This window comes from Podarcis melisellensis (genome assembly GCF_964234715.1).
Source record: "Podarcis melisellensis genome assembly, chromosome: 11".
NCBI classification, from domain to species: domain Eukaryota; kingdom Metazoa; phylum Chordata; class Lepidosauria; order Squamata; family Lacertidae; genus Podarcis; species Podarcis melisellensis.
The window spans coordinates 60,382,076-60,391,882 of NC_138543.1; the positions used below are offsets into that span (position 1 = coordinate 60,382,076).

The following is a 9,807-nucleotide window of genomic DNA, read 5'->3' on the forward strand; positions in this document are numbered from 1 at the left end:
ACTCTGGAAGAACAGTTCTGGGTGCTGGCAGAAACAGGTTTCCAGCAATGTTGCTCCCGCAACCTGGGCCTGGGCTGACTGGCCTTTATCTCCTCTGGGGCCTAGAGCTGCCCCGGCCCACAGGTGACCCACCTCTCCTGGCCTTAAGGCGAGCCCTCCTCCTCAGAGAACTTAGTTCCCTCTGCCTCTCTGCCCTGAGCCTCTGCAGCTCAGGAGAGGCTGGAGGGTTACTGGACCCAGAGGCAGCCTCACCTTCCTCTGACAGGGCTGGGAGAGGAGCATCTGCAGGCAACGGGTCCTCAAACACCCCCAGAGCCAGACTGGATTCATCTGGTGTCTGCTCCTGAGGATCCAGCACAGGTGCGGGCCCTTCAGATTCAAGGCCCTGCCCCGGCTCAGCCGGCCCTGGAGGCGGGGACTCCTGTGCAGGCTGGGATTCCTCCGGTTCAGCCTCTGAATCAGATTCTCAGGCCATCACATGTGGGTTCCCACGAGGCAAGACACAGTGATAACAGCAAGAACCTTTATTGAACTACAGTGGTATCTCTGGATGTGAATGGGATCCATTTCGGAGCCCCGTTCGCATCCAGAAGCGGATGCAACCTGCGCCTGCGCAGGCTGCAATTCACCGCTTCTGTGCATGCCCGTGACGTCATATTGACCGTCTGCGCGAGCAGCGAAACCCGGAAGTAATGCACTCCGTTACTTCCGGGTCGCCGCAGCGCGCAACCAGAAAATACATATCCTGAAGCTACATCAACCTGAGGTATGACTACATAACTGGGAAAACAAGGTCAAAGCAACTGCTTATATACATTTCTGAAAGCCTGGGCCACTCCCACTCCCAACATGATTGGTTATCTAAACTTCCAAGCTGCGAATCACTACTCACGAATTCAAGGGCCAATGGCAGAGGCCCAAATCCTGAAATGTTCTGTGATTGGACATCCTGTATCGAATCAGAACAGAGGAGCTCCATACTCAAGCTCAGGAAAACAGAGACCACTGAATACATAACGCATATGCCAGGGGCCCATCCAGTCTGGTCCTTAGGGCCATGGCTCAGCGGTAGAGAGCACCTGCTTTGCTGCAGAAGGTCCCTGGTGGCAGGGCTGGGAAGTCACCCTGCCTGAAACCCCTGCTGCCGGCCAGTGTATTTTTTTTTTTAATTTATTAAGGTTTTGAAAGATTACAAATTAAAGAAAAAGAAAAGAAAAAAAAAGAGCAAAAACACAGAGAAATAAAAACAATTAAGAGAAAAAAACAAATCAATCTTTCCCTAACTTATCTTTCATTTGCTTGTTTCCTTGACCTCCTCACGCCTCCCTTTTTTGTGTTCTAGTTCAATTAGCTATTTCAGCAAATCCTTTCCATCTTTGTTTTTATCCTAATAATTTATCTTAATATAATGTAACTTTACATTCTCACCAATTAACAATCTATTTTTTCTTAATCTTTTATAACATTTCTGCTAAAACCACGTAACTTCATCCCAACATCCTTCTAACATTCCTTAATTTTACAATGTTTCTGTAAATAAACTTTAAATTTTTTCCAATCTTCTTCCACCGAATCTTCTCCCTGGTTTCGGATTCTGCCAGTCATTTCCGCCAGTTCCATGTAATCCATCACCTTCACCTGCCATTCTTCCCGGGTGGGTAGATCTTGTGTCTTCCAGTACTTTGCAATAAGAATTCTTGCTGCTGTTGTTGCATACATAAAGAAAGTTCTGTCCTTCTTTGGCACCGATTGGCCAACCATGCCCAGGAGAAAGGCCTCTGGTTTCTTGGCCAGTGTAGACAATACTGAGCAGGATGGCTCTGTATGAGGCAGTTTCCTCCCCATGTTCCTATTGGAACCATCCCTGTATTCAGAATAATGAGGACTAGAATCTTAGCTCGTTTTTAAAGAAAAGGGCCATAGCGCAGGGGAAGCGCATAGCACAAATACGTACACACTTTCCACTTACAAATGCCTTTTCACATGTATCTTTTTGTTTGCAAAGTCTGGTAAACTCCCCACAAGCAAATCAGGGTGAATGCAGAAAGAATGCTCACCGACCTGAAAACAAATAAGAATGAACACTAAATAAAGACCAGATATAATCTAACCTCCATGTATACGTGAGAAGTGCCTCGTTTCAGTTTGCATGTTGCAAATTAAGTAGGTTCACATTAAACCTCGAACCAAATATATCCTCCATTGCTAGCTGCAGCTGTAGGAAAATAGGAAATATACTGAGAAACTCTTCCCCCAATGCAAAATTGAGGCTTTTGAAAGATCCTTTGCTTTATTCCTCATGCTGAACTAGTTGGGCCATTGGCCTGATTCAGCAAGCTGCTTCCTTTTGACTGACCTGTGTTATAAATTCAGCAGGCTGACTTCAGACCAAGGCTGCAGCCCTATCTTATATAAAATTATGAAGGACTTACACGCTTCGGCACAGCGGATTTTACCTGTGAGTAGATATGCCCAGGATTGCACCAAAACTTCCTTGTGCTCGATTCTTATTGAAATCAACGAGACTTGACTTTTCCACATTGATTTATATGGGGCCAAATTCCAAGCCATTTCCTGGATCCGGCCCAATATATTTAAACGCACAACTGCAAAACAGCATTAACTATGCTGCGTGTTGTGCAAGCAAGCAGACTGTTCCAAGAGTTTCAGGAAAATTCTGCAATAGGAAACGGATTTCCACCTGGCTGCTCCAACTGTCAAGTCAGAACCTACTTTGCAACACAGAATTTGCAGAAGGGTTCCAGCCTTTTATTCCCCCTGCAGAAAATTTAGATTGAATTGCACAGAGCTTGATAAACTTTCATCTTGTATGTACATCCAGAGTTCCCTCTCTTGTTTTTGCGTTGGTGGCTTCATGCAGCCTTCACTCCTTTAATATAATTTGCTTTTCCTCCATTGCCACCTTCAGGAGCCAAGTTCAATTGCAGCCGGAAAACTTCAGAAACTTTTGTGACCGGGTGGTACAGTTTGTGCTCTGGCTGTTATCCAACCTATTAACTGAGCATTCATCTTAATTTGCTCGCACAAAGTATACATGGAGGTTAGATTGTATCTGGTCTTTATTTAGTTTTCAGGTCGGCGAGCATTCTTTCTGCATTCACCCTGATTTGCTTGTGGTGAGTTTACCAGACATTTTGCTGCTTGGGGAAAAAAATTTATTAGGGAATTCAACAAAACATATTATCTTAAAACATACCATCCTTAATTTCCCCCCTCATTTCCCCCTACCCCCTCCCTCCCATAAACAAGCCCCCCTCCGCACCCCACCCCCTGACTTCCCTCAGTTCCAACCTCTGGTTTCTCTATAAATGCTATTCTGTGTATGTTACAGAATTGTATAAGTCCTTAATTTATCTAACTGATTATTATCAATAAAAAGTTTGTGAGTGTTTATTCAAAGCCTGCCAAGGAGTCTAATTCACTTTGTTGCGTCTTTTGGTACTTTGTAAAAGGCTCCCATTCATCTTTAAAGTCACAGTTATCCTTGTCCCGTAGTTTATTTGTCAATTTTGCCAGTTCTGCATAGTCCACCAGTTTTTCTTGCCATAGTTCTTTAGTCCGGATTTCCTCGTTCTTCCATCCTTGTGCTATTAAGACTCTTGCCGCTGTTGTCGCATACATGAAAATGTTTTTCAACTTCTTTGGCAGGTCTTTTCCTCCAATCCCTAACAGAAATGCTTCAGGTTTTTAAACAAATGTTAGATGGAACATTTTCTTCAATTCATTGTATATCATTTCTCAAAATTTCTTAATTTCATTACAATCCCACCACATGTGGTAAAATGTCCCCTCCTTTTTCTTACACTTCCAACATAAATTTGAGCTGGTTTTATACATTTTTCCTAACTGCGCTGGTGTCATATACCATCTATACATCATCTTCGTATAATTTTCTTTCAGCAAAGAACAATCTGTAAATTTTAAATCAATTTTCCATAACCTTGGTTATGGAAAAGGTTATGGAAAAGGTTAAGCAGCTTGAAAATTGACACGGCAATGCACTAAGAAATGTAAAATGCACAAATGACTAAGAGGAAGGCATGTAACCACTGTGCAAGCAAACCAGGATGAAGGTTCATTAGGGTGAATGCTCAACCTAGCGGCCTCAAAAGTCTGTTTTTTAATAAATAAAAAAGTGGATTTGATGTGCTAGGGCAACAGAGCATTTTATCATAGAATAATAGACTAGATTAGTTGCAAGGGCATCCAAGGATCATCTAGTCCAGCCCCCTGCAATGAAGGAATCTCAACTAAAGCATCCATGGCAGATGGCCATCCAACCTCTGATTAAAAACCTCCAAGGATCTTTTAATCAATTTTATTAAAGGTTTTCAACCTAATATAAAATTGAAACTAAATGAAAGAGATTTTTTTTAAAAAGATCAGAAAATACTATTATTATTATTATTATTATTATTACCCCACCCATGTGGCTGGGCTTTCCATATAATAATCCTCATGTGATCCTCATAAAACACAAAATTATAAATATATCTATGTTGCACTCAGTCAGCATTTTCTCTTAATCTTCACACATAGAGAATAATAATAATAATAATAATAATAATAATAATAATAATAATAATTTATTTATATCCCGCCCTCCCCAGCCAAAGCCAGGCTCAGAGCAGCTAACAATAAAAGTAACACAGCATTCAAAAATCAATTCATTTTAAAAGTTTAATCTTCCCACCTCCCACGTGGGAGAGCTTCCTCTTCCTCAGTCTCCCACCCTGAGAAGACCCACTCTGGCCTGGCTCTCATACCAGCCCCTTCCTCTTCTCTCTGTTAGCTCCTTGGACGTATCTTCATTTATCACAAATATAACTTTTCAGTGTGTTAAGGCATGCATCTAGAAATACAACTAGAGAGCCACCAAAGATCACACAAGAAACTCAATCCAAGAGAAAAGAAGGGCGATCACTCCAGATCTTCAGAGTCATCCATGAAGCTGAGCTGCCGCAGAGAAAATTATTGCCAGGGCAGGAAGCGGCGACACTAAGACATCTCAAGGGCAGCTAGCAAGGTATGAAATGCAGCCGCCAGAGGACTCCCCTGCCTTCGGAGAGAACGGCAGTCTGCTCCTGGGGCCTTTGCACACAGCTGTAGGTCTTTGCATCACCTGGTTTCCTATTCCTGGGGCCTCTCATTCCGAAGCAATTTCTTTGCTCCCTCTCCCCATCCAGGAAAAGAAAAACCTGGCTGAGGCTTTGCAGGGAGTTGTGCCATCTCTCACTTGCGTAATAACCTTCCTCGGTCAGCTGATCGCCTCATCGAGAGTCGAGGAAAGCAGCAGGGTGCTGGCTCCAGCAGAGGTTGCAGCGGCAGAGAAGTCTTGCTCCCGGTAACCAGGATTAATTTATTAGGCTCATTTATTAGCCTGGCTGAGATGTGTTTTGTCGCTGCATTCTGAAGGGTAGTGATCTGCATTCCTGGATAAAGCAAGTGAGAGAGAGGGCAGAGCTGTTTTTAAACACAGTCTTTATAAAGCTGAGAAAAATACTCGCCACCACGAGGGCCAAGCAACCACTGGCTGCAGCTATTAGATCTGTGATATTATGGAAGCTCAGTTGTCCCGTCGCCAAGGAAAAGGAGAGAAGCGTCAGAGGGAAGATGGTTCCGTGACAAAACCAATTCTCCATTCCTCTCTGGAGTTTCAGACATCCTGGCAGAGTTATCTTGGAAGAGCTGTGCTGCTGGCAACAGGACTCGTCATAGCTGTGGTTGTGGGTCTGCATTGCTACACGGTTCCTCCCACGAAGGCAGAGAGGGTAAAGGTGAAGCAGGTGGACCTGTGGCAGGGAGGCTTCACCATTGAAAACCGGGATGGAGAAGTGGTCTTCAGGATGGCCTTCCAATCAGGCGTCCTTGACCTGGAGTCTTGTTCTAAGGAAAGGGGAGTTTTAAGCTGTACGGGTACGGAAAGGGGGGTGTTCAGTTTCCTCATCCAGACTGTCAAACCCAACGAGGCGGTGACGTGCTACATCATCCGCTGGGAAGAGTTTGAGGCAGACTCTGCAGTGGAACACAAAATGTTCTGGGGGGACGCCCATTGGTATGGAGGCTACGAGATGAGCAGACAGCAATGGCCAATCAGTCTACCTGGAAGCCAAGAACCTGCGCCATTTGTGACTAGTGATGTCTATTCTTTCAGGAAGAGCTTTGGGGGCGTCTTAGAGAGGTATTGGTTGTCCTCCAAAGCAGCTGCCGTCAAGATAAGTGACTCTGTGCCCTTCCACCTTGGGTTCAATGCTTCGGAAAGGTCCCTCATATTCCAAGCCAGGTATAAAGATTCTCCATATGAGCCGTTGAACGAGCCCTTCCCACAGCTGAGTTACCATGTCTGCATAGGTTCAGACATTACCTCTGTCCACCGGTACATGGCCCAGGTCCATTTCAGGAAACCTTTGAAGGTGCCTTCAGAAAGGATGTTCCAGTTTCCAATCTGGTCAACGTGGGCCATGTACAAGAAGGAGATTAACCAAGAGAAAGTTCTGGGATTTGCACAGATGATTAAAAAGTACGGTTTCAAATACAGCCACATTGAAATTGATGACATGTACTCACAGAATTATGGTGATTTTGACTTTGACCCTTCGAAGTTCCCTCAGGCGACAGATATGTTCGAAAAGCTTAAGAAAGATGGCTTCAACGTCACCATCTGGATACACCCTTTTGTACATAAAAGTTCCCCAAACTTTGAGGTGGGAATAGAGAAGAAGCTTTTTGTCACGGAACCACAAGCGACACTCCCTGCCATGGTTGTGTGGTGGAACGGCGTGGGCGCCATATTGGATTTCACCAACCCTTCGGCTAGAAAATGGTTCCAGAGACACCTGAGGCAACTCCGCACTAAGTACGGCATCTCGTCCTTCAAGTTTGATGCCGGTGAGACGTGCTACCTTCCCAAACAATTCCATACTTTCCATACCTTGGCAGATCCCAGCATTTGGTCCCGGCATTATGCGGAAATGGCCATTCCATTTCACGAGCTTGCAGAAGTCCGAGTCGGCTACCGATCCCAGCACATCTCTTGTTTTGTTCGTATCATTGACCGGGACTCAATTTGTGGGTATGAACTTGGGCTGAAGTCCTTGATACCTACAGTGCTGACCATTGGCCTCCTGGGATACCCTTTTGTACTGCCCGATATGATTGGCGGGAATTTTCTCCCTAACAAAACGGAAGGTGCTGTTGACATCCCAGATCGGGAGCTCTACATCCGATGGCTGGAGCTGTCAGCCTTCATGCCTTCCATGCAATTCTCCATCCCACCGTGGCTTTACGACAGAGAGGTCATAGACATCGCCCTGAAGTTCACCAGGCTCCACGAGTCTTTGGTTGCCCCCCTCTTGCTGGAGCTGGCCGGGGAGATCACCGACACTGGGGACCCCATCATCCGGCCCATCTGGTGGATTTCTCCCCACGATGAGGCTGCACACAAGATCGATTCCCAGTTCCTGATTGGGGACACCCTGATGGTGGCTCCTGTCTTGGAGATGGGCAAGCAAGAGCGAGACATTTACATCCCAGCTGGCAAATGGCGCAGCTACAAAGGGGAGCTCTTTGAAAAGACACCCCTTCTTCTTAAGGACTACTCTGTCCCTTTGGACGAAGCACCTTATTTTGTTTTGGATTCTTAAGTTGCCTTGGGGCCAGGGAAAGGCCTTGGAGCGACCTTGTCTCTAGCCCTCAAGGTGACTTTGACTTAATCAGTTTATCTTAAAAGAAAAGCTCTTTCTTCACAGAGATTTTTTTTTTAAAATGCTAATGTATTCTCGTTACAGACCTCATCTGGCTTTTAGTTCTGCTGAATTTGTGCAGCTCGCAATCTTTTTATCTCACTCTTCCAGCATGGGCAAGGGCTGTTATCTCCCATGTTGCAGAAGGCGAAAGTCAGGACCAGGTTAACTCATTGACGGTTTGTGAGTATGGAGGGAGGCTTTCGATATCACGGTCCAATTCTACACACAAATGTGCGCGCACACACTGCAACGGGGGTCCTTTAGAATGATTCTCCACAGAGGACCATGCAGTGAAAGCATCACGGAAAATAAATACGGGCATTGCAGAGAAAGTTGTGTGAGTTGGGAGCTTCTCGATAGTCAAAGTAATTTCTGTTGTGAGCTGCAAAAGCAGGGCTTTTCCTATGCCAAAAATTATACAAATTATGCATCGTGGAATTTTTGTCTTTCAGAATAAATTAAGCATGCACTTTTGCACAATAATTAGCACCACTAGATGGAACTGAGGGCTCGTTCTGTTCTGCTTGTACCATGAGGTTTTCCCCTTTCCTCCTCTTTAGCAATAGATCAGAACAAATGTCAATCCAGGGAAAACCTGACTTGCCTTTCCCCCACGCCCCCCACCAAGCCCAGTGGATGATGATGATGATGATGATGATGATGATAATTTATACTCCGCCCATCTGGCTGGGTTTCTCCAGCCACTCTGGGTGGCTCCCAACAGATTAAAAACAGAATAAAACTTCAAACATTAAAAACTTCCCTAAACGGGGCTGCCTTCAGATGTCTTCTAAAAGTCAGATAGTTGTTTATTTCCCTGACATCTGCTGGGAGGATGTTCCATGGGGTGGGCGCCACTACTGAGAAGGCCCTCTGCCTGGTTCCCTGTAACCTTGCTTCTCACAGGGAGGGTACCGCCAGAAGGCCCTTGGAGCTGGACCTCAGTCTCCGGGTAGAATGATGGGGGTGGAGACGCTCCTTCAGGTATACTGGACAAAGGCCGTTTAGGGCTTTAAAGGTCAGCACCAACACTTTGAATTGTGCTTGGAAACGTCCTGGGAGCCAGTGCAGGTCTTTCAGGACAAGAGAAAGAGGGTTTTGCAGAATTCAGAAGAATATAGCAAGGGCTGAGGTGGAGCCGAGCGATGGTTGCGGTTAAGTCTTGGGCTGGATAGTAGGCACAAGAGGCAGGAAGCGATGGGGCTTTGCATTACCTGCCGCTTGGCAAGAATAAATAAGGCTTTAGTAGTGTATGGTGAACCTGCAGCCCTCTAAGTATTGCTGGATTATGACTCCTGTCACCACCCCTGACCATTGGGCATGCTGGCAGGGGCTGATGGGTTTGAGTTCGACAAGGACTTTGCACATTCTCCATCCTTGCCTTAAGTGTCCTTTGGCTGCTGAGACACTGGAAACCCTGCCTGGCCAACTGCAAAATGTTCTCAATGAGGTCTAGAAGCCTTTTTCCTTTAAACTGAGCAACGCTGATGTTTTCAAAAAGCTACAGTCTGTGTCAGGGCCTGTATTTAATGGTCCAAGGGTTGGACAAATAGAGGCGTATCTACTAGAAAGAAAGAAAAAAAGGCCAACACAAATACCAAGTCACTGCATGGGTGGCATGCTGACAGACATGGCTTGAAGGTAATGCTATTGCAAACAGTACAGAGGGCAGGGCCATAGAAAGAGTTTTCTTGCTTTCCTGCGTGTAACAACCAAACCAAACCAGTCTGGCCTGCTGTGCAGTAGCTGCCTATGCTTCTGTTATCAGGGAATGTATCAAGATACAATAATAAAGTAAATAACTTACGGCAGAAAGGATTTAATTGCATAGTTTTACCAACAACAAATTCATGTTACAAGTTCGACCAATTCATGGAGGGGAGGGCTATTGATGGCTACCGGCCAGGATGGAATATATTAAAAAAATATTAAAAAATTGTCCAGTAGCACCTTAGAGACGAACTAAGTTTGTTCTTGGTATGAGCTTTCGTGTGCATGCACACTTCTTCAGATACACTGAAACAGAAGTCACCAGACCTTT

The 9,807-nt window shown here is 45.2% G+C and overlaps 1 pseudogene across 3 annotated transcripts; it reads left to right on the top strand.

Moving 5' to 3' along the window:
• The first annotated feature begins 4,660 nt into the window (after window positions 1–4,660).
• Window positions 4,661–8,015, top strand: LOC309380808 (myogenesis-regulating glycosidase pseudogene; annotated as a pseudogene). 3 transcript variants are annotated; one of them, XR_014173339.1, is made up of 2 exons: window positions 4,661–7,718; window positions 7,809–8,015. The product of XR_014173339.1 is annotated as a myogenesis-regulating glycosidase pseudogene (transcript). The 3 variants fall into 3 exon arrangements; XR_014173340.1 differs by having other exon boundaries at window positions 7,875–8,006; another variant differs by lacking the exon at window positions 7,809–8,015 and having other exon boundaries at window positions 4,661–7,768.
• The last annotated feature ends 1,792 nt before the right edge of the window (window positions 8,016–9,807 follow it).